At 46.1% G+C, this 21,510-nt stretch overlaps 1 long non-coding RNA gene across 2 annotated transcripts; it reads left to right on the top strand.

Moving 5' to 3' along the window:
* The first annotated feature begins 1,576 nt into the window (after positions 1-1,576).
* On the top strand, positions 1,577-16,595 carry LOC141423354 (uncharacterized). 2 transcript variants are annotated; one of them, XR_012448158.1, is made up of 7 exons: positions 1,577-1,759; positions 2,160-2,299; positions 2,988-3,086; positions 9,623-9,737; positions 11,562-11,715; positions 12,386-12,534; positions 13,384-16,595. It is a non-coding gene; the product is annotated as an uncharacterized lncRNA (long non-coding RNA). The 2 variants fall into 2 exon arrangements; XR_012448159.1 differs by lacking the exon at positions 9,623-9,737 and having other exon boundaries at positions 1,580-1,759.
* Positions 16,596-21,510: the final 4,915 nt, after the last annotated feature.

Here is a 21,510-nt window from a genome sequence, read left to right as displayed (position 1 = left end):
CTACTGGCAGGCAGAATGACCCCTAACACTCTACCTGGGGGACTTAGGGCCTTTATGTGAGAAGTTGTACCATGTTCTAACACAATGTGATTTCTGGTGACGGCAATGGGGAAAACTGGCCAAACTATCAATTTAAGAGTAAAAGCCTGGGATCAAGCAGATGTCTGGGTTGCTTTATAAACCAGGCTGGCCCCACCCACACTTAAGAACAACACCTTCCACCTTGGCCCCTGTGCTGCTCTGTTCTTCCACCATTAGAGTCCTGAAATGCAGAAAGTCTCATGGAAACCAAATCAACACAGGGAAGAGGGTGGCTAGAGTTTGGTTCTTATTCTTTTTTTTTTTCACAATGGTGGGAATGAACCCAGTGCTTTGTGCATGCCAGGTAAGTCCTCTACCATGGAACTACATCCCCAATCCTTTTTGTTTGTTTGTTTCTTTTGGTTTGGTTTGGCTGGGTTTTCGAGACAAGGTCCAGCTACCCTTGAACTTGCTACATAGCTCAGGTGGCCTCCAACTCACTATCCTCCTTCCTTTGCTTCTTGAATGCTGGGATTATAAGTATGTACCACTATACTTAGCTTATAATTTGGGTCTTGAACCTGCCTCAATATGGCAATGTTGGGAGGTGGTGGAAATTTTAGGAGGTAAAGCTTAATGGAAGGTCCTTAGGTCATTTGAGATGTGTCCCCAAAGGGGACTGGGGGACCCTGGTCTCTTCTTCCTCCTCTTTGCTTCCTGGCCATAAGGTGAGCAGATTGCTGTACTACATGTTCCCAGCCACTACTATCTGCGTAGCCACCAGAGTCCCAAAGCAATGGGTCCACCCAATCTTAGACTGGAACCTCCAAAGCTATGAGCAATAATAACCCTTTTCTCTCTGTATATTGATTGTCACAGGTATTTCATTACAGTGATGAAAAGCTAATAGAGGAGCAGAGTGTCCTAAATGTGTGACTGTTTACCTAGCAGGTTTCATGGGCCCAGCCTTGCTTTCTCTCCCTCCCTGGTCATCTGATTGTTTTTTAGGGTTGGGATAAGAGAATGGCTCTCAACCTCGGCTGCAAAGTAGAACGACATTGGGAGATTTAAATTCCTGGATACCCAGGTCACCAGCTACAGCAGTCTCTGGGGGGTGCACCTGGCCTCTGGGTTTCATCACTCAGGCGATCTCAATATATAGCCAGGGTAGATGTGGAAGCTGGCGTCTAAAACACTGCCACCATTCCCACCCTTCCTTACAAGCATGCCATCCCTCACAGAGGGGAAGTCTGCTTACCTACCCTGTTGACTCTGGGCACAAGGAACACATGCCAGTTTTACTCTAGCTTATAAGAGAAGTGACAGCTTTTTCTTTCTTCCTCTTGAAGCATCTGTTTTGGGGACATTCCTGCTCAGAACCTCACCGCTTTGCTGTGAGAAGCCCATGTCACATGCAGACACTTCGTGAAGGGATTGGGGTCAATGGCTAATATTTCGACATCAGCTGCCAGCCACGTGGGGAGCCTCTCAGAAGTCAAAGCCAGGAGAGCCTCAGTTGACTACAGTCCCAGTGACACCCAACAGGAGCCATAAGGGAGATCCCAGTGAACCTTGCCCTGGTGAGCCCAGGCAGTCCCTGGAACCAGGAGAGAGAGTAATGAGTTGTTGCTTTTAGCCAGTGGGCTTTGTAGCAATTGTCTGTTATACAGCAGAGCCCGCTGGAGGAGCTGAGAATCCTCTCACGAGAGGATTACCCACAGGTGAACATTATCCCAAGGTAGGTACCATCCCTGATGGATAAGATACTCTGTACTAATGTTTAGCTCTAAAATGTCTCCCCCAAAGACCCATGTCTTAAAGGCGTGATCCTCAACCTAAGGCCCTATTGGGAGGTGGAAAGCCCTTAGTAGGCAGGCCCTGGTGAAAGAAGTTAGTTCACTGAGGGCATGCACTTGAAGGGTATACTGGAATCTAGCTTCTTGCTCTCTATTTCACTTCCTGGCTGCTTGAAGTGAACACATCTCCTCTACCACAAGCTCCCACTATGGTGTACTGTGCTGCCACAGGTTCAAAGCAACAGGCCAAGAAACCTTGCGATGAAACTTGTGAAACTGTGATCCCAAATAAACCTTTCCTCCTTAAAAGTTGATTCTCTCAGGTATTTTTTCATGTAACAGAGGCTGACTCCACACCCTGAGTCCTGCTCACTCCCACCCTCCACCTACACCTGGTGAGACGCTGCACCACCTGCTGGGATGGGGAAGTGATCCAGGTGGAAAGTACCCATCCACCCAGTGGTCTCTTCAAATCCAAGCAGGTATTTGCTGTATTTTCAATTTTACTACAAATAATTATTAATTTTTGTGTAGTTTGTTATAATTCGTAGAGTTCCTAGTCCTGCTTAGTCATTTTGACAATGCTGGAAGGCAAATATGCTCAGTAGTCCACTTTGCAGAAGAGGATCTGAAGGCTTGGAGAAACTGTACGACTTTGCTGTGATGGGCAATAGAACGGGGAAATAAGTCCATGGACCCTGAGTCCAATGCAGGGTTCTTTCTGCTATATTACACTGCCTTTCTGATTTGGGGGGAAAAGTTGCTGGATGTGGTAGGAGCTGCCAATTTCCTCTCAATATCTATGTTCTCGTTGTAGCTTGATAACTATTAGTTGGTCTTATACTGCTGAAACAAAATAACTAAGGCTGGGTGCTTTATAAGGAAAACAGATTTCTTTAGCTCACAGTTCTGGGGGTTTAAGAACATGGTGCTGGCATCTCCCTTGAATAGGAGGGGGCAGTTTTGAACTAGGTGTAGAACTGGAAGCAAAGCATGGGGGAAAGGCATTAGTGGAGGATGACTTTGAATTTCTGGTATGGCTATCTGCATGGTGGTATATTAGTCAGTTACTGATAGTTGTTATAAAGCGTACTCTACTCCATGTCTTGCCATGTGATTTCTTCTCACATTTCTGTCATTGTGATGCTATTTGCTATGATCTCTCTCCAGAGCCACACAGCCCCGTGGATCAGAGTTGCCTTCCTGTCTTAGACTGGCCACCTCAGGTTTATACCCTAGATGTGAATTTTCAGGTGAAATTTCAGAAGTGTAAGTCAGATCACAACCTCCCTCACTTATGACGCTTTCGTGGGTCTTATTTTGGGGCATGCTTATTTTTGGGGCTCCTGCACACACCTACCATTCGCATTTCTGTGGACACTCTTCAGCTTGCATCTGTCTTGGCTCCCTTGTGCTGATTGACTGACTTCCTCCTAGATGCTCCCCTGACTCTCCATAGCCAGGCTAGGGTCTTGTTGGGTGCTGCCCAGCCCAGTACCCTGTCCTTACTCTAGGTCATCCTTTAGGGTACTGTTAAAATTGCCTGTGGTTCTGTGGGTGGTAATGTAAGTTAGTGGAGAACAGTATGGAGGTCCCTCAAAAAACTAAAAATAACTCTGCCATGTTATCCAGGAATCTCACTCCTGGGTTTATATATATCCGACTGAATTGAAATCAGCATCTCAAAGAGACATCTACACTGCCATGTTCATTGCATCCATAGGCACAATAACTAAGATATGGAATCAACCTGGGCAGCTACTAACAAGAATGAAGGAGAAGTGAGATATATATATATATATATATATATATATATATATATATGTATATGTATATGTATATATAACAGAATACTATTTAGCCTTTAAAAAGAAGATTCTGCCATTTGTGACAACATAGGTGAAATTGAGGGCATTGTGCCAAGTGAAATAAGCCATGCTCAGAAAGACAAATGCCACATGATCTCATTCACTTTAGAATCTTACAGCCAGGCACACTAGCTCTCCCTGCAATCCTAGCTACTTAGAAGGCAGAGTTCAGGAGAATCATGGTTTGAGGCCATCCCAGGCAAAAAGTTCATGAGACCCCATCTCAACCAATTAAAAAAAGCTGGCATGGCATGGTATTACATGCCTGTCATCCCAGTTATATGGGAATGTAAGAAGGCAGATTGTGGTCCAGACCAGCCCAGGCGTAAATGCAAGACCCTATCTGGAAAATAACTAAAGCAAGGCTGGGGAGATGGCTCAAGTGGTAGAGTGCCTGTCTAGCAAGCATGAAGCCCTCAGTTCAAAACTCAGTACTGCATAAAAAAACATAGAATCTTACAAAATTGAGCCTATAGTGACAGGAAGCAGAAGGATAATTAGCAGGGTAAGGGCTGCAGTGGGGAGTGGGGGAGAAGTTGATCAAAGTGTACAAAGTTAAGGGTATACATTGCGCAGCACCGAGACTACAATTAGTAATAACATTGTATGTTTCAAAATTACTAAAAGAGTCAATTTTAAATGTTCTCATTATAAAAAATTCCTGAGTGAGTCAATGAGGGTTACTGAGCTTGATAAAATCATTCCACAATGTAAACCTATGTCAAAACATCACATTGTACTCCATAAATATACACAATTATTATTTGTCCATTAAAAAATAAAAATCTCGTCCACAGCAACCACCCACACATGACGTTGCTTGTGGCCTGTCTGGCTGATGGGTAAACCATGAGCACATGCTGAGGGTGGGAACTGAGCACATTTCATCCATAAACTGCACATGTCCAGCTCAGCGGCCCCAGTAGCTGCCAGCAAAGAAGCCACCATGACAGTGTCCCATTGCAGAGCAGGTACTATTCAGCTGTGCCTAGAAGCAGTGGGCCTGACTTTCTGAACACTCCAGGGGGAGGGGAAAGAATGCAAGGAAAGTTGAGAAAGCAGGGGAAGGTGGGGGAGGAAAAAAGGGAAGGGGTAGGTGAGAAGGGAAGAGTCAGAAATATAAAGATGGAGGAGTGAGGCAGGAACTCAGGAAAGAGATGAACCAGAGCCGGCCGCTTTTCCCATCCCTCTCCCCACTCACTCCTCTCAACTCCCCCATACAACGGCTCAGGCCATGTGTGCGGTTGGCTCAGGACTCCAGTTCTGATGCCAGAAACAGAACCAAGAGTAGGAAAGACGTGGGGCCCAGACGGGGTGTGCCTGGCCACAGGGCCTAGAGGACACAGGCAGGCCAAGAATTCTAGCAATCCAAAGCTGGGGAGAGAGGAAGAGGACTGGGCTGGGGGTGGCAGCAGGGAAGCCCCTGGGCCCTTTGGGCAGAGGGCTAACTGCAGCAGAGAGCTTCAGGCCACAATGTGGCTGGTGAGTGTCAGCTGTGTGCCAGGGAAGGGCCGGACCAGCAAGGCAGGGAATGTTGTTTCAGAGCCTAGGACACCAGGGGCTTTGTCCCCAAGGAGGCTGCCCAGGGTAGCAGGACCAGCCCTGGGAGCTCAGCCTAGAGAACACCTGGCCTCCTTCCCAGAGCCCCTGACCTCCAAAACCACCTTGGGTAGAGCACTTTGAAAGTACACAGTTCCTGTAAGCTATATATATATATTTTTTTCAAAGTTCTCCAATGATTTGGACAGGCAGCAAAGTTAGGAGCCATTGATTTAGATTAGGGTCCAGCAAACCTTTTCTAGTAAATATTTTGGGCTTTTCAGGCCATGATGGTCTGTGCCACAATCTCTCAACCCTGTCATTGATGCATGAGCAAGAGTGGCTGTGTTTCAATACAACCTTTTTAAGTTGACTTTTGATGTTTTTAAATTTTGAATTTTTAAAATTTGAATTTCATAGGATTTTTACATGCCATAAGCTATTTTTCTCTTTTGATTTTTTCCCCCCAACCATTAAAAATGTAGAATCCATCCTTAGCTCAAATCAAGGGGTAGGCAGGATTATTTGTTATTTGTGGTCCTGATTCAGACCAGTGCCACCAGGAAGAAAGTGTGAAAGCAGAGCGAGTATCTAGAAATGTTCAGAGTTTGGGGACTGGGGTGTGGCTCAAGTGGCTGAGCAAGCATGAGGCCCTGAATTGAACCTCCAGTAATGCCAAAAAAAGAAAAGAAAAAGTAGAAACTTTTAGAGCAATTTGACATTAAAGTGGCATCCGTGCAAGCGTCTGGAGGACTCCACAACCCAGCTGGGGTGACAAGGAGAACCCACGTGGTGTGTGGCACATAGTGTGCTACGTCCTGATCACATGTGCTCAGTGATTGGCTGGCAATTAAAAAGAAAAGAAGATGAAGTTAAAAAAAAAACAAAAAAACAAACCACTGGTCCTTGACCCCAGACGTTTGAAAAGCACTGATCTAAATTATTCCTTTGACCCAAGGAAAAACATGACTCCTCCCACCATGATCTACAGCTCCCCTAAAATCTATAGTCATAACTGCAGCATAAAATACATATTTTTATGCACACAAAAAAAAGAGCTAAAAAGGAATGCAGCAAATGTTTAGTGAAGACGCTGACAGTGACAGTGCATTTTTTTTCTTTGTATTCGTCTGTGTTTCCAAGTCTTCTTTAAGGAACATGTGTGGATTTTAGAATTGAGAGGCTGTTTAAAAATTCTCTGGAGAGTCGTTTCCCCGTTGGACAACCCTCCCGGTGTCTCCCAACCCATCAGTCAGAAAGTACTTTTCATATTTAATTCACGTCTGGAGAATTGGGGAGGAGAGAGAAGCAAATGAAAAGCACATGCTATCCTTTTGACTGAAGAGCCCCAGTTCTCGTCACTCTTGGTTATTTTTAACATGAGGCTCATGGCGTTGGTGGGGTGGGGTGGGGATAGAGATGCTGCAAATGGTCATGAGGCCATCATCAGGGGACCAGACAGGGCACAGAACTCCCCACACCGACCTTGCAACTCCAGGTCATCTCAACAACCAGACCCCAGTGAATGTTATGATCATCCTGGAACTGACAGAGAGAGAGAAGAGAAAACTTCTGGGCAGCACCAGACTTTGAGGGAGAAAATCACAACTCTAAGTGCCCGGGTCACTTTTTTCACTGCGATAGCTTGGGCAGCATAGTGGAATTCACTGAGCCTCAGTTTCCTCCTTTGAACAATGGGAGAACTAGCACAACTCCCCTTTCCCCACCCAGCCAAGTGTCAGAGAGGGCAGGGAGGTCATTCCTGTGAAAGCTCTTGAGCAGGCACTGCTGAATTGCTAGTGCTTTCTGATGGCGCTAGATGACCAGGGTCACCGTCAACATCACAGACAAAGGGCAGGGCATGAAACTGTGCAACTTGGACTCCATCCTAGAAAAGACTTGAGTTGGAGGAAAAATGATCCAATGCTTTCTTTCTGGACTCTGGCCCTGTGTGTGACACACATCGAGGGCTCTGTGTAACTCTGCATGCCTCCACCCCAAACCCAGCCATGTCCCAAAGCAACCCCAAGGTCAGGATTTTCTGTGCTCACAAGCTGCTGCCCCTGCATTGTGCTGCTCATGGCTCTTCACATTTAAATTAATTCAGTTTAAATTAAATTAAAAATCGAATTCCTCATTTGTGCTAACCACATGTTGAGTGCTCAGTAGCCACATGTGGCTGCCCTGGTGGATGGCACAGATGTGCTTAGGACATTGCAGAAGGTTGTATTAGGCAACCCTCCTATGATGGCTGGGAGACCACACAGGCCACCCCTGGACAGTACAGAGATGTGGCCCTTTCTAAAAGTATTCTCTTATTTCTACAGTCACGCCTTCTTAATAGGGACACCACAATCTATAAATGTCATCTAGCATTTGGATGATGTGCCTATGGGAAGGCAGACCCCTGGGTGTGTGAGGTCTGGAGACCCCACAAGCATCAGGCTGAAGCTGAAAGTGGCTTTGTCCTCTATGCATCGACTGATAGTAAAGTAGCAAAGAACCACGATTGTAAAGAATTCTGGTTTCAGCATGGCTTCATGCTGTCCACAGGATGGAAAGAGAATGGGCAGCTGTAAGTAGTAGGGGTGCCTGGGAGCCATAATCAGGACAGCTCTCGGGTCCAAGCTAAACTCAGGACTCCCCTCCCCAGACCCTCCAGAGGCTCCAATCCTCTTGGCTCCAGCCTCAGCCTCCATAGAGCAGAGCACATGAATCATTTCTTAGTGGAGGAGCCCAGCTGCTTCTTGCAATGTCCAGAGTCCATCAAGGGGACTCCCACCCAAGACATCCAAGACTCAAAGGGACCCACAAGGTTCAAATATATACTACTAGATGCTCGGCCTGGTAGTCATGTCATGGAATCTGCATACATTTCTTCTAAATCATAGTCCTAGGCAGTTGAAAGGAGAAAGAAAGTGACATCTGTGTCTCCCTTGGAGACCAATTTAAATACCCTCACCAGTGAGGCACCCAGATTCCTTGTAGAGGCCCAGCCCATGAGGGTCAACAACCCTTGGAGCCCAGGTCTCATCTGTGGATTTTAGGCCCTGGGTCAAGTTAGGGGTCCCTAAGGAGATAAGCACCCTGCTGGCTGAGCATCCAGAGCACACTGGGGACCAGAAGGCTCAGATGCCAGGCACAAGATGCAAGGGTCTGGGGCGGGAGGCAGGGCTGAGGTCATGGGGAGGAGCAGTAGGCTGCTATGGCCCCATCTCCTGCCACTGACAGGAGCCTCTGCCCCCTTATTTCCCTGCTTGTAGAAGTTGACACCCTCCTCAGAAGCCTGTGATCCAAAGATGGCCCAAATCACAATACGAGTCCTCATACTCTTGACCCCCAGAGATCTGCCAGGGTGAAGTCCACACTCCAACACGGCAGTGCCGTATAGTAGTTAAAACTGTGAGCCCTGAAGTCTGACTTTGGGTTCAGATCGAGAACAGTGTCTGCCATCTACTGAACACTCAACAAACATTGTTAATGATAACAGCATTGAGGAGTTTTACTGATTGTATTTACTTATTTATTTATTTATTATGATTGATATTACTACATTGCTCTTTAGCTTTGCAGCCCCCATTGCTGAGGGCCTAGTTTCTACTCCACATCAGCAAATTGACATTTTTGGAAGAACAGGTCCCGCATCCCTGGCTTGATGCATTAGGCTGGCCACTCACAGTGTTGCCACAGTGCCCTGGCATGTCCACAGCAAAGCCTGGTGCTCTTGGGAAATCAGGGAGAGCAGCTGTCTCACTGTGGAAAGCAAGAACTTAAAAATGTCCTTGCAGGGTGTGATTAGATGTTTCTACAAAAGCCTCACAACCAACCCATTCACGAGTGAAAGTTTCATCCACAAAGGGTAATAACAGCCCCAAAAGTTGAATCTGTGAACCAAGGGTTTCCTATCCCCATGGAACCAAATTATCACATCTGATTCCTAACTGGCCTCCTCAGCTCTGTTCAGCATGGCGGCACTCACAGCTGGCCGGAAACTGGTCAAAGGCATAGGTCAACTTTAACCCGGAAAAGCCAGGTGAAGTGTGCCGTGTCTGAAAGAAGGGCTTCCTGTGATCAGAGAAAGACCTTGGCTCCCAGGGCCCTCTTCCAGGGTTCACTGAGCAAAAAGAACATGGAGCCAGGTAGCTCATTGCCTGGCTTATTGGGCTGTTTTTTATTTTAACTTAGAATTTAAAATTAGTTCAACTTTCGTTTAGAGGAAAGCAGCAAAAATAGTTCTAAGAGTTCTTTTATATTCTTCAGCCAATTTCTCCTAATCTTACCTAACCACAGCAAGATTATCAAGAAAAACAACATTGGGGAATTTAAGTTGCCATAGGTTAACTAACCTGCAGACCTTATTTCACCCATTCTCCTAAAAATGTCCTTTTTCTGTTGCAGAATTTTACCTGTGATCTCGCACTGCACTTAGTCACTATTTCTTCTTAGTGCCTCAGCCTTTTCTCGTCTTTCATGACTTTGACACCTTTGAAGAGTACTGGCCAGTTATTGTGTGGTATGTCCCTCCATTTGGGCTTGTCTGATGTCTTCTCATAAGTGGAGTGAGGTCATGTATTTTTGGCAAGAATTGCATTAAAACATTGTGTGTCCTCAACTTGTCATGATGTCAATATGTCTTATTTGTGAAGTTAACCTTGTTCACTTGACTAACTTGCCGTCTAACAGGTTTCTCCACGATAAAAGGAATCATAAAATGTATTCTCTTTGGTGCCTGACTTCTTTTTCTCATCAATTTTTTGAGATTCATCCATATTGTTGCACGTATTATTTGTTCCTTTTCATTGTTACACATTATTCCCATTGTGTGAATCTACCACCAGCCCTCTCTACCTCTAGGATAGATGGGGACCATCAGCTGTACCTTTCTCCATTGCCCACAGAGGTATTTGCATTTGTACCACTGAGCACAGTTGAACAGTGCACAACCTATGCAGCAGGACATAGCAAGGACAGCATGAATCACAATGCAAGTTCTCATATATTTTGACCCCCAGAGGTCTGTCTGCATGCTCTCATTTGAAAAACTCAGGGTGAAGTTCACACTGCAGTAAGACAGTGTGGTATAGTTATAAGCATGAGGCCTGAAGTCTGACTCTGGGTTCAGATCTTATTCTTGTGACCTTGAGCACATTACTTCCACATTGTGACTGTTCATCAGTAAAATAGTGAGATAACAACAGTACCTGCTCCATAAGGCAGATTAAATAGGTTTTAATTAGAAGGAAGCCTTGAGCACAGTGTCTGCCATCTACTAAGCACTCAACAAATATTGTTAATGATAAAAACGCCATTGTGGAGTTTTACTGATTATATTATTTATTTTTTATGATTAATATCATTACATTGCTCATTAGCTTTGCAGCTTCCATCTCTGAGGGCCTAGCTTCAAGGAAAATATGTCCCCAAGAGCTGCCAGCAAACAGTAGAGTAATTCCTGCACCTCTTGTTCCCTGGATGGGCCAGAACTATCCACAAGTAGCAATACGGACAGGGTTGGCGTATTAGGGCTTTCTAGAGAAACAGAACCAATAGGAGAATGAGAGGGAGAGAGAGAGAGATTTTAAGGAATTAGCTCCCACAATTATGGAGGCTGGCAAGCCCCAAATCTGGAAGGGAGGACAGCAAACTGGAGACCAGGGAGAGGTGATGTAGCAGTTCTAGTCTGAAGGCAGAGTGCAGGCAAATTCCCTTTTCTTTAGGTGAGTCAGGCTTTTTTTCCCCTTACGGCCATTATCTGATTGTATGAGGTCCACCTTCCTGTGGAGTACAATTCACTTCCCTCAAAGCCTACTTGGTTTAGTTTACATGCAATTGACCTTCACAGCAACATCCAGACTATTCTTGGACCACATGTCTGGGTCCTGTGTCCTAGCCAAGTTGACACAAAGATAGCCATCATAGTGGACTACAGTTTGTGGTCCCCATTCACATTCAGGGGTTGAAAACACAAAATCTGTACAGCAACCAGTGAGGAAAGTGAAGGATGTAGCTCCCTACCATGGGGAAGAGTGTAATCTGGAGCTAACTGGGGAGTCCTGTGTCATCACATCACATGGCCACGTTTGGCTCCAACCCACTGTCCCCTGAGAGCATGGCGTACCAGGAGTGTCAGACACTCCAACGGTTTTCCAAGAAATATTGAAATCTGACTTTTTAGATGAGAAGTTCTTTTTTCCTTAATGCTGGCTCCTAATTACATTTTCTCAAACTTGAGCGGGACAAACAAATCCAAGGGTGAGAGGTGTCCTTGAGAGGTCCACTTGCAATCTTCACCCAGATGACCTTGCTGCATTTGGCTTCTTGATTTATTTCTTCATAGAGCTTCTAGCTGTAAAGCTGGGAAGGAGGCGTGAATTCTTGGGAAGCAGGAGTTCTCTGCAGATGCAGAGCAGCACTTCTCTCACGTTAGCTGGAATTGGAATCACCTGGAGGGCTGTGATGACACAGACGCTGAGCATCCTGTTTCTGATTTGGTGAGTGCTATGGCTTGCATCTGAAATGTCCCCCCAAAGGCCCATGTGTTAAAGACTTGACTCCCCAGCATGGCACTGTTAGAAGTGGTGGAACATTTAAGAGGTGGGGACTAATGGAAGATTTTAGGTCATTGGGGGTGTGCCTTGGGAGACTGAGGGACCCCAATCTCTTCCTCTCTCTCTTTTGTGTCCTGGCCATGAAATGAGAGCTTTGCTCTACCATGTTGTACTGCTTCACTACAGACCTAAAACAATGAAGTGAAGCAGCTGTGGACTGAAACCTCCAAAAAACATGAGCCAAAATAACCTTTTTTCTCTTTATAAGCTGATTATCTCAGGCATCCATTGCAGGAATGAAAGCTGACTGAAACAGTGGGTATGCAGTAGAGGCCAGGAAGTTTCACTCCCAGCAAGTTCCTGGGTGCTGTTCACACTGCTGGTCCAGGGGCTACCCTTTGAGAACCACCTGTCTAGAGGAAAAGGAGAACCTGGGTGGATGTCAAGGGGATGGCACGATGACAAGATAGGCCAGAGCCTACCTTGAGGAGTGGGGAGGGGGTCATCCTCTCCCAGAGCACTGGGTCACACCAGGGCTACATTGGGGTTCACCCTGGAGCTCAGACCTGTCAGCCTCCCCTTCTGAGATCCTGCTCTTCATGTCTCTGTACAGTGAGCAAGAATAGTGGATGCATGGCGGAGAGTTCTCCAGGATGAAGCATTACCTGTGAGTGACCCTGAGGGCCCAGGAAACTGGGAAGGAACCTCCAGTTTCATCTTTGCAAAAAATAAAATGGATGATGGTAATGGTTTCACAACAATGTGAATATATTTATTGCCACTGTACACTACATTTTAAAATGGTTAAAATGGTACATTTTGTGTTATGTATACAATCATCCCTTGGTATCCATAGAGGTTTTCTAGGAACCCCTCCCCCACAGATTCAAAACTCCACGGATGCTCAAATGCCTTATATAAAACGGTGCAGTATTTGCATAAAACCTACACACATCCTCCCATGTGCCTTATGTCATCTCTAGATGACTTATAATACCTGATAAAGGTAAATGCTATGTAAATAGCTGTTATACTGCATTGTTTAGGGAATAATGACAAGAAAAAGGCCTCTGTGTTTAATATATATGCAAATTTTTCTTAATATTATCTATCTGAAGTTGGTTGAATCCATGAATTCAGTACTCCTGGATATGGAGGGCTGAGTATATTTTACTATGATAAAATATGTATGTGTGTGCATAAGCACACATATTTGGAAAATCCTGGAATGGACCCAAGTTACCACCACAGATGCTGAGGGGCAAACGGGATTTGCAGTAGGGAGGTGGGTGAAGGAAGAGACCATTCTCAATGATCACTCTGCAGATGAGCAGACTGAGACCCAAGGAAGTCACCTGTGCAGTCAGGCCCAACCAGGGGGCTTTACACATAGTTGAGAGCTCTATACACTTTACGGTTCCAGTGTTAACCAGTGCCTTCCACAGAAAACCTCTGTAGTGGGTTGAATAGTGCCTCCCCACCCCCACCCCAAAATATATGACCATGTCCTATTTCCCAGAGCTTATGAATGTCACCTTAGTCCAAAAAAAAAGATTCTGCATATGTAATTAAGCCAAAGATGTCAGGCTGAGATCATCTTCAATTCTCCAGGTGGGACCTATATCTAAGGACACCTGTCTTTAAAGGAGAGACACAGAGAAGAGGCACATGAATGAGGAGAGAAGGCCATGGGACAATGGAGGCATTTGGTCATGTGATCATGAGCCAACAGCTGTCTGGAGGAACCAGAAGCTGGAAGAAACCAGAAAGATTTTCCCAGGAGCCTTGAGAGAGAACACAACCAAGCCAACAACTTGCCTTTGGACATTTGTACTCCAGAACTTTGAGAGAGTTCACTTCTGTTTTTGTCAGCCACCCATTTGTGGTGATTTGTTACAGCAGCCCTAGGAGCCAATCCACACCTTCATGAGTGGCCAGTAAGGGAAGAGAGAAGGGGAGATGCTTTTGAAGGGTATTGCAGAAAAAGACACACCCTGTCTCTGCGCTTCTAAGAACTAACGTGGCCTCTCCAACAATGATGAGATTGAGGTTGTGATCTCAAAACTCCTCCCAACCCTCATCTCCAGCCTCTTCCAAGTCACTTATTCAACTTCCATGTGGCTCCCTGGAAAGCAACTGGGCCAGAACTCTTGCTACCACGCAACTGCTCCTCAACACCCCTTCTTTCAAATCCCCAACCTACACTCCCCAGATTGGCTCCACAGCCCCCCACCCACCCAGGAGAAAGAGTGGCAAATTCCACAGAATTCCTGCAAATTGCAGCAGGCTGTAGGTTTGCTCTGTTGGTATACAACCCAAGTAGAAGTCAAGTGTTGGCAGCAGGGCCACCCCAGGAATTTGGTTTGTCCCACTGGCTTTTTTGCAAAAGCCCTGCATGGCTAGTTTGGATCCAAAAAAGACTTCTTTCTGATGGGCACGGTAGCATGTGCCTGTGATTCTTGCTATTCCAGAGGCAGAGGTAGGAGGACCATAGTCCAAGGCCAATCTGGGCAAAAGCACGAGACCCTATTTGAAAAATAAATTAAAAAGCACAAAGGGCTGGGAGCATGGCACATAAGTAGTACAGTGCCTACCTAGTAAGTGAGAGGCCTTGAATTTAATCCTTAGTACCCCCAAAGATGAAACCAAAAAAGGCTGAGAAACAAAGCAACAGCTTCTCCCTAGGAGGTGGCCAGCAGCTTTGTCTCCCACCCCATCTGGTGTCCGCCTCCTCCAGGGCATGAATCAGGGTCTCTAAGCCAAGCCACATTGGAACTGGTATCCCCCATACTCCTCACTCCCTCTGAGTTAAAAGGGGCCCAGGCCCTACCTCAGATTGGGTGCTCACAGTGGCCAGAAAATCAAGAAGTGAAAACTATAAAGTGCTCTGGAGGCCCCATCTCCACTATTCAAGGAAGCTGCATCTCAGCAAACTGCACCCGCAGAAGGAGACACTGTGGCAACACCACACCACACCACGCATTCCTTCTCACCCATAGGCCACTTACCTCATGTGCTCAGAATTTCCCATTAGGAGAGGAAAGAAATGACCTCAAGTCCATCTCAGGAAACAAGGTCTCTGCCAGAGAGGCAGCAGTCTAAGAGGACAGGGCTTGCTGCCCTAAGAGGATAGGGCTCACTGCCACATGGCCCCAAGAAGACTAGAGAAACCTCAGACTCCAAATTCATACCCGCTACTCCCCCTCCGAGAAGAAAGATGAATTTGAAAAGAATTTCCTACCTCCAGAGTTTCTGTCTGTCTTTGGTTCTTTTCTTTAAATTACTAACATCTTCTGAATTTCCTTGGGCCAGAAGATACATGCCTCACTAAAAAGCACCCAGCAACACCCAGCCATGCTAATCTGTGCCAGCCAGTGACAGGCAGTGACATCAAACAGCCTAAGCATGAGCTCACATCTGCAGCCTACATCACGGGATGAGGTTCTTGGGTCACAAAAGGCCAGGGATAAGCCCAAGGTAGGACAGACTCCAACTCCTCCTCCTCTTCCCTGTGGCAGCCTCATCATTAGCTTCTCCTGAAGGGCCCAGGAAGTGGCTCAAAGGCACTTCTTCTCCCTCCTGGATGGTCCCATTACCCACCCCTCCTGCCTCTGGAATCCCCAAACACAGCCTCCTACAGTTTGCCCAATTCTCAGCCACGTTGGGAAGGAGTTTGAGATGATTTGACATGCTCAGAAGCACTCTTCAAAATGCAGACCTTGCTTCTCCTCTTGGCCTGTCCTTTCCCCATCTCCATTCTTTCCTGGGCCAAAAGCTCATGTGGAGACACTGGTGTGGGCTAACCCTGGGCTCCAGCCCCAGCTCAGGCCCTGCTCAGCTGTACCATGCAGGCCTGGATCGAGGGTCCCCAGGGTGGTCCGCATGTCATTTCTCTGAGTGTTTGAACATTGTAAATCAAGCACATGAACTGTTCGACGAACTATGTTCCAGGTTCCTACCTTGACCTGTATGTTTATAAGATCTGGGAGGCTGGGTCTGAACTTGAAATTCTGGAGTTCTGCAGAGTTCTACTCCAGAATGAGGCAGAATTGGGAAAGTTCAGCCAGGACTTGGCCCAGCCCCTTGCCTGTCCCCCAGCAATTCTATCTGGCCTTGCAGGAGCCTATATACATGCACATAGACACAGTTTCAAGTCCAAGTTCACCGACATTTCCACAAAGAGCACCCATCTGGCTGCCCCTACACCTCCATGCCCTATTCTCTGGTCACCTCTAGGGGGACACTGCCTAGAGAGGTGCCTTTCTCTGGAAGGAGGCTCTGTGCCATTTGGGAAGGAAACTAGGTCTCAGGTATATGAGGTGTTACCCAAAGGGTCTCATAAGCTATGAGTAGGTATCCTCCTCACCCTGAAGAAAAGGGCACAACCAGACCTGGGCCCTAAAGTACCCTGGGTGCAGGGAAGGGGCCTCTCCTGCTATGGTCTAGGACAGTACTGGTGTGACACTGGGACACGTTCTCAACATTTTAGTCTGCTTGGACTGCCATCACAACATATCATGGACTGGATGTCTTAAACCAGAAACTTACTCTCATAGTTCTGGAGGCTGGGCACCAAGGTTGGTTTCTCCTGGGCCTTCCTGTCATGCCCTCACATGGCCTCTTCTCTGTATGCACGCATTTTTGATGCCTTTTCCTCTTCTTATGAGGATATCAGCCCTATGGAACTAAAGCCGCCTTTATTACCTAATTTACCTATATTACTCTTCAAAGGCTCTATCTCCAAATAAATCATTTTGAAGGTTCGACATAGGTGTTCTGCCTCAGTTTCCTCATTTATAAAAATTAATGATAATAAGGCTTGTTTTTGGAGATGGTGTGACTAGTGACTGAGATAAAGCAAGCAAAATGCCCAGCACAGTATCTGAAACATAATAAGTAAGCTAGGAGCTAGACATGGTGGCACAGGTCTGTAATCCAGCACTTGGAAGGCTGAAGCAGAAGGCTAGAAAGTTCGAGGCCAGTTTGGGTTACATATTGAGACCTGTAAGTACTGCTGTGAAACAAATGACTCCAAAATTTAATGACCAAAAACATTGTATATTCTCTCACAATTTTTGGGATGGGGATTTGGGAGAGATGGGCTGGGTGATCCTCATGGCATCTCTAATGGACACTTGGTGTCCAGCCAGCAAATCGGCTGGTTTTAAGGAACTTTACTCACATGTCTGAGCATTGGTGGAGACAGCTAGAAGGAGATCATCAGCTAGGACTACTGGCTAGAACTCCCACACATGGCATCTTCAGCAAAGCTCACAGACATCACATGTCTTAGATTATGGGTCATGGCTCCCAAAGTAGGAGTCCCAAGACAGGAAGCAGAGGCTGCTGGGCCTTTCAGTCAGGCCCGGGCCCTGAGGCAAGTATAGTAGCACTTCCACCATCTTATGCTGGCCAAGTGGTCACAGAACCTTTCCAGACTCATAAAGAGGTGACACAGTCCTGTGTCTCGGAGGGAACAGTAGCAAAGAACCTGTGGCCATCGTTAAACTACCACAACAACCAGAAATGTTAACTATTATCAATTTTTAAATAAGGAAGGTAAAAAGAGTGATGGAACTCTTTTAGTCCTTAAAAATGAAAGTGTTTTGGGGTGCCTTAATATTTACAGCCTCTCTTCTCTCTCTGGAGCCCACTACCTGACCCTCACCATGTCTCATTTCAGTGACCCTTGCCTCCAGTCAACCAAACTGAAGCTCTTGATGAGTGCTGGGTAGGTCAGAGCTGTTGGTGGGAAGTTACACAGACTTGCAGAGGGTTCCTGCCTTCCCCAGTGAAGTTCATAGGCCAAGAAAGGGAATAAGGAAGAGGTCCAGTGGTGTGCTGGTAAGAAGTCAGCTCTCTGGGGGATAGCAGAACCCTGATTTGTAACATTTGCTGATTTCCTTGGCATAAATCTCCATGGTTGATTTCAGACTGCCAAAAATGACTTCAAAGAACCTGGAGTCAGGAAGAGATGCATAAAATCGTTTCTGCAAGCTGGTGTGTGCTGACTCCAGCATTCCTCCAATAGTTTCCAAAGGATGTAAATAAGATGGGATGTCGTCAATGCCAAGAACATGCTTCAGGAGAGATGGTGTCCAATTGTGGGTTAGCATGAAGGGGTAAGACCTCCTGAAGGAGACGGCATTTAGGATGAACCTTGAAAGATAGGTAGAGATTGCTGAATGAGGGCAAGGCAAGTAGGAGAAGCAGCTTAGAAAAAGACCTAGAGGTAGGAAAGCCCCAGTTGTATAGAAGAGCAAAACAAGGCAGTTTTCAGAGTGGAGGACATGTGGAAAAAGATGGTTAAAGATTGGACTTGAGAAGGAAAGCTGTGGGCAAAGATGGAGGGACTTGAAAGTGAAGCTGAGGCATTCACATTTCATTCATCAGAAGTGAAGCCCAGAAGGCTTTTGAGCAGGGACTAATATGATCCAGAAAGATTAAACAGGTAGCAGGCTGGAAGGTGGATTGGAACCAGTGTGAACCTTGAAGGTGGGGCCCTACTATAGTTCAGTTTTCTTTATTTTGTTTTTGTTTTTGCAGTAGTAGGCCTCACACTTGCTAGGCAAATACTCTATCACTTGAGCCATATTCCCAGCCCTGTAGTTTGGATCTTAAATGTTTCCCACAGCTGTGTGTTGAAGGTTTGCTCCCCAACTCCCCAATCTCTCTTTTCTCTCTCTCTCTCTCTCTCTCTCTCTCTCTCTCTCTCTCTCTCTCTCTCTCTCTCTCTTCCCCTCTCACTCTCGCTCCTCTCTCTCTTTCTCTCTCCCAGATGCCATGAGGTGAGCACTTTCCCCCTCCAATCCCATGATACATTGTACTTCCACAGACTCAAAGTGACAGAGCCAAGTGACCATGAACTGAACCTCTGAAAACATGAGCCAAAAATAAACCTTTCCTCCTTTAAGTTGATTGACTCAGGTATTTTGCTACAGTATCAGAAAGATGACTAACACAACCACTAGTAGGAGAAGATGTGATGGAACTGAAGAGAGCCAGGACAGGGAAAGTGGTGAGTGAGGTTTGAGCTCGATGCCTGGGCTCCCAGATCAGTAGTTCAGTGTTCTGTTCAGTGTTTTGGTCACCCTTGTCTTAAATGACAATGTGTCACTTAAATTCATGCCATGCTTTACAGTCCAACAAGCACTCTTGGAGGCATTGTCCCATTTAATTGGTTTGCACATCCTATCTGACGGTTGGTATGTATGGCCCCCCTGTACAGCTGAGGAAGCTGAGGCCCAAAGAGCCAAGGGACTTTACAGAGCAAGAGCTTGCCCCTGTCCCTTGCTATATCCAGCCTATGTGTCACCCATGTTTACACCTGTGGAAGGAAATGAAGAATTCTTTCTGTGGTCTTCTCCAACTAATGGCCCCAGTGCCCCTGCTCTGAGGGAGCCCTGTCAAAGGTTCATGGGGACAAGCTGCTTTACCTGTAAGTGCTTACTGCCCCACACAGCCAGCCCTGTAAGTCAGGGACAGGGGGATAGAACAAAAGAAAAAATACCTATTGGTTAACATCAGGTTACTTTTGTGTAAGAATTAAAGCAGTTCATTATCGTGTCGATTGAAACCGGCCTGTTTAGGAAATGAGGCTGCTATCTCTTGCCCCTGATTTCTCAGTTCAGATAACAACTTAGTTTCAGTTTGGTGATATAGAACATTAGCATGGGTGACTCCATTTTGATGTTTAGTATGGCCTGTTAGAGCCCAGTGCAGAATCCTAGTCCAAAACAATGGGCTTCTGTCATGTTTTTAATATACATTTGATCCAAACAAAATTATATCTGTCCCCATGTAACCAGAATATAAGCAATCCACGCTGAGGCCAGGTTGAACTCACTGTTGTTTTTGAATGAAGCATAATCCTCTGCCAAAGCCTTACAAAATGTATTTCCAATGTCTCTTGAAAAAGCAGGTAAGAAGGAGAGGGGGGATTTGGGGACATGGAGACCATGTTCCAAGCCACAGCCCTCTCTAAACCTTCTAGAAAGTGCTTTTACCAATGCCCCCCACACAGGGCCAGGCTCACCCAGCTTTCTTCTCTGGTCCTCAAACCCCAGTCCTTCCTGCACTCTGTCCCACACACCACCACCAAAAGGTTTTCCTCCTGCGAGTAGCTCTAAATGCTTTTGAAATCATCATCTCATCACCTCCAGCTTCCTGCCTGCCTCTCTAGATCCATTACTTCAACAGCACAGCAAAGGGTGCTGGAGTGAGTCTCAGTGTAAGAGCCTTGGCCTAGCATCCCTGGCTTCCATCCCCAACAAGGATATTAAAAATAAAATAGAAGTAGTAAAGGGCTGATGAGGGAAGACAGGGGCAAAGCCTTCTGGAGGATGAGGGATAGGAGCAAGTGTTTGTCACCATCACTGATCTTCCCAGATGTGGTGGGAAAGATTCTAAGCTGCAGCTGGATTGCAGCTCAGCTCTGGCATTGCATGTGACCTTGAATGGACAGTTTGCTCTTGGACATTGATAGCATGGAAACAGGGTATAGTGGCTCCTCTCTGAAGGATGCGGTGAGGGCACAGGAAAGACAGAGAGGTGCTGTGACCTTTAAACCTAAAAGGTCTGGAGATTGAGTGGCACATGGAGGCCAAATTCTTGCCAAAGGCGTAGCCTTTGGACATACAGGACAGACTTAGACTGGAGAGCCTCTTCCAAATACCAAGAGGACAAAGGAAGGAGACCCAGGAAACAAAACAGCTGAGGGCCATGTGTGATCTGCAATCAGAGGAGGCTTCTACAAGGGACATTATGGGGTCCAGTGGGGAAATGAGGACAGGGACTGCACTCGGTAGCTGCTATCAGTGTTCTGGCTACTGAACTTGAAGAGGCTCTTGTATTCAGGGGATAGCTGCTGAAGTATTTAGGGGTGCAGGGGGAGAAGGCCTCCAATGTTCTCAAGCGTTTCAGAAATTAATAATAATTTGAGCATATGTGTATGTGTATATGCAAAAGAGAGAAGAAGAAGGAGGGGAGGAGGAGGAAAGGAGAAGAAAAGAAGAGGAAGAAGAAAATATTAACAATTGAGAAATCTGGATGGTTTTCTTGGTCCTGCTTTTGTAAGTTTGCTCTAAACATGAATGTATTTCAAAATAGAAAGTTAAAAGATAAAAATAAAGAGTAATAGTGATACACAAGCGCTCTGAGGTTATGAATTTAATTAGTCTCAGAAGTTCATTGTTACTCAATTTATTCATTCAATAAACATTTGTTATACTCCTATTATGGACTAGATACCGTGTGTCAGAAGACCCAGTCTAGTTGACCAGACTAAGGTCAGGTCTGTGGTGGGTTCCATAGGGTCCCCTTGTCTCCCAGCATCATTGTCTTTGAGACCAAGATGGATGCCCTAGAACCCAGACTGTTACTTCCACTGGGAGTTCTCCACTTTACCAAGCATCTAATGGCTGGTCACTTGGGGGTATGGTTTAGGGCCTGTGCCCCTCACTGACCTTCACAATAATCTGAAGGCACTTCCAGCCTCGGATCTCCACAGGGTCACCTCCAAACCTCCAACCCGGTCACCTTTTCCCATTGCAAAACTTCCTCACCCAACCACATGTTAGAGTGTAACAGACAGACATGATCATTAAAGTCCCAATGGGAAACAACTGCCACAGCAATCAAATTGAGATCATTGCAGTGGGTTTTTAAAAGGACTATATGTGGGCTGGGGATGTGGTTCAGTGATAGAGACTTGCCTAGCTGAATTCTATACCCAGCACG

The sequence above is a fragment of the Castor canadensis genome, chromosome 5, assembly GCF_047511655.1.
Source record: "Castor canadensis chromosome 5, mCasCan1.hap1v2, whole genome shotgun sequence".
Classification (NCBI taxonomy): Eukaryota; Metazoa; Chordata; class Mammalia; order Rodentia; family Castoridae; genus Castor; species Castor canadensis.
The sequence above is the reverse complement of the archived record's forward strand: the minus strand, read 5'-3'. Positions and strand labels throughout refer to the sequence as shown.